This window comes from Lipotes vexillifer, unplaced genomic scaffold, assembly GCF_000442215.2.
Source record: "Lipotes vexillifer unplaced genomic scaffold, Lipotes_vexillifer_v1.1 scaffold591, whole genome shotgun sequence".
In the NCBI taxonomy this organism is placed as follows: domain Eukaryota; kingdom Metazoa; phylum Chordata; class Mammalia; order Artiodactyla; family Lipotidae; genus Lipotes; species Lipotes vexillifer.
Window position 1 is genome coordinate 4,221,087 of NW_006791954.1, and position 2,928 is coordinate 4,224,014.

The following is a 2,928-nucleotide window of genomic DNA, read 5'->3' on the forward strand; positions in this document are numbered from 1 at the left end:
GAACCGCTCCCATGCTGTAATAAATCTTTGTAAATAACTGCTGAGACTTCTCTTTCAGGGGGAAAGGAGAGGGAGGAGGTAACAGGTTTCCCTGTTACCCTGTGGTGGTCATCCATGGGTCAGGTCCTCGACCCTAGTGTCCAGTCCTCTAGTTTGGAGCCTTGATTGCTGACAAGCTCCGAGCCCTCTTGGGAAGGACCACAGGAGTTCTAGATCCTGCTGGGGATGGCTGAAAGAGGCAGAGGGGGAAAGAAGAGTCCTTCAAAAGTAACTGGATTCCTCCAAAGGGCCTGTCCCCCAGCCCCACAGGCCTCCCCTCAGGAAGATCCCCTTTTTTCTCCACAGTGCCAGGCCTGTGTGGCCTAATAAGGATGATGCCCCTGGGCTTCTTTCCAACACCCCTACCGTTAGGAATATCCTTTCAGGTCTAACTTTAGCTGCAGCCCCCACTTCCGCCCCTTGGGGGTGGGGCCCGAGGGCTTGGGGGCGGGGCTGCAGTCCTACGCACGTTCGCTCTCGGGGGCGGACTTAGTGGCGGAAGTGGCGCCGCCGGGAGATCCCCTTCCTCTCCGAGGCGCTGCTGGGGCCGCGGAGACCGGCTGCGGCTGGGGCTAAGAAGAACTGGGGCCGTAGCCGACATGGAGCAGGTGGGTCCGCGAGAGGTCAGTGGGACCGGGTGGTGGTACGAGGGCTACGTCTTGCCAGCAGATCCCGCCTCTCTAGCCGGTGTCCGTTCATAGTTCAGTCCGACCCTTCCCACACCCCCTGCGCCCCAGGTTCCGCCCCCTTCCTCTGCTTGGCCTCGCTCCACCTCGCGCCGGGTTCGAGGGTCTCGGGCGCTGACCGTCCGCGGCCCCGCCCACTCGAGAGAGCCCGGGAAGGGCGTCCCAGATCGGCCTCCAAAGCCTATCTCTTCTTTGTGAGCGGAGAAGCGAGGGGGCGGTATCTGGGTATTAAAGGGCAGGAGTTGGATATAGGGAGGGGTCAGGGCCTGAGAATGAGGAGGAATATATCTACAAGTTACTGTAGCTCTGCGTCTCACTGTCATCCGGTCTCCCTCAACTTCCTTTGGAAATGGCAGTGAGTGACTTCCTAATTGACCTCAGAAGGGCCCTTTAGTATCTTTCTTGAGTTCTTAGAGGTGCATACTGACTCGTAATTGAAGTTGTTGATACGTGCCTCTCTCCCCCTTTTTTGGCTTCCTCCGCGTCAGCATCCCCTTATTTTCTCCCTGCTTCTCTGGCTGTAGAAATACCGTTTCACGTTCTCCTCTCTTGCGCAGTCCCTTACTCCGTACACTGAATTTGGGTGGCCTCGTCAACTCTCATGGCTTCAGCTTTACACAACCTAAATACCCGAAACGCGCCCAGATCTCCATCTTCAGCGGAGTGCCCCTCCCTGGAGCCTCAGACTTGGCCATCCAGCTACCGGTTGTGCAGCTCCACTCCAGCTGCCACTCACTTCGTCTGAACTTGAACTGCCGCTCTTTTCCCCTGCAGATTCATCCTTTCTCTACCACCCCATCCCAGCCAGAAACCTGAGAATTATACTTCCTCTTCTTTCTCAATTCCCATATCTAAGAGGTGACCTGAACATGCTTCACACCTGGTCCTGTGCCTCTAACTCTCTTGTTACCACCCTTGTTGATGTGTTTCTCAGCAGGATGACTGCAGTGACTTCCCAGCAACTTCCGATCATGGCTGCCTGCAACCCAGCCTCCAAACTGTAACTCTTGTGATCCTTTTATTTTTTTAATTAATTAATTTATTTATTTATGGCTGCGTTGGGTCTTCGTTGCTGCACGCGGGCCTTCTCTAGTTGCGGTGAGTGGGGGCTACTCTTCGTTGCGGTACGAGGGCTTCTCATTGCCGTGGCTTCTCTTGTTGCAGAGCACCGGCTCTAGGCGCACAGGCTCTAGAGCACAGACCCAGTAGTTGTGGTGCACCGGCTCAGCTCCTCTGCAGTATGTGGGATTTTCCCGGACCAGGGCGCAAACCCGTGTCCCCTGCATTGGCAGGCAAATTCTTAACCACTGCGCCACCAGGAACTGCCTCTTATGATCCTTTAGAAACATATCTCATAATGTCACTTCCTTGCTTAAAACCCTTTGATGGTTTCCCATTGCCTTTGGGAAAGACTGAATCTTTAGCACAATTTACAGAGCTCTCAATGACCTGACCTCTTCCCTACCCTGTGTGTACCCTAAGGTCCGATAATATGGCATTGCAGGATGCGCTTGTCCACACCTTTTGTGTCACCATGCCTTTGCATGCACCAGCCCCGTTGCCTGAAAGCCCCTTCTCCTTTTACCTGCTGGGCTACCTTCTGCTTGTCCTTCAGTGCTCTGCTCAGGCAGCATCACCTCTGGACCACCTTCCCCCCACCACCCCCAAGGCTAAATATTGCCCCGAGTCCCTGCAGCACCTGTCCGTAATAGCATGATGATTGACAATACAGACTCCTGAATCAGACTTCCTGCGTTCTCATACTGTTTTGTGATCTTGATGAAGTCACTGCCTCGGTTTCCTCATTTGTCAAATGGAGATAATAATGTGCCTACCTGGCAGTTATTGTGAGTATGAAATGAAATAGTGTATGTTTAGGGCTTAAAACAGTGAGCACATGAGTGCTCAATAAATAAGTGTTAGCTATTACTCTTTACATAAGAATAATATAGAACAGTGGTTATAACTTTTAAAAATATTTTATTTATTTATTTTATTTGGTTGGGCCCCATCTTAGTTGTGGGAGGTGGGCTCCTTAGTTGCAGCCTGCGAACTCCTAGGTGCAGAATGCATGTGGGATCTAGTTCCCTGACCAGGGATCGAACTCCGGCCCCCTGCCTTGGGAGCGTGGAGTCTTAACCACTGTGCCACCAGGGAAGTCCCAATGGGTATAAATTTTTTTTTTTTTTTTTTTTTCGGTACG

At 52.6% G+C, this 2,928-nt stretch overlaps 1 protein-coding gene across 2 annotated transcripts in view; it reads left to right on the plus strand.

Annotated features, from left to right (window-relative positions):
* The first annotated feature begins 496 nt into the window (after positions 1 to 496).
* STARD3 (StAR related lipid transfer domain containing 3) overlaps positions 497 to 2,928 on the plus strand; it is a 24,415-nt gene continuing 21,983 nt past the window's right edge. For both annotated transcript variants that reach the window (XM_007465161.1, XM_007465163.1), the window contains exon 1: positions 497 to 647. The gene's annotated coding sequence lies outside the window, so the exon portion shown is untranslated. The remainder of the gene's footprint in view (positions 648 to 2,928) is intronic.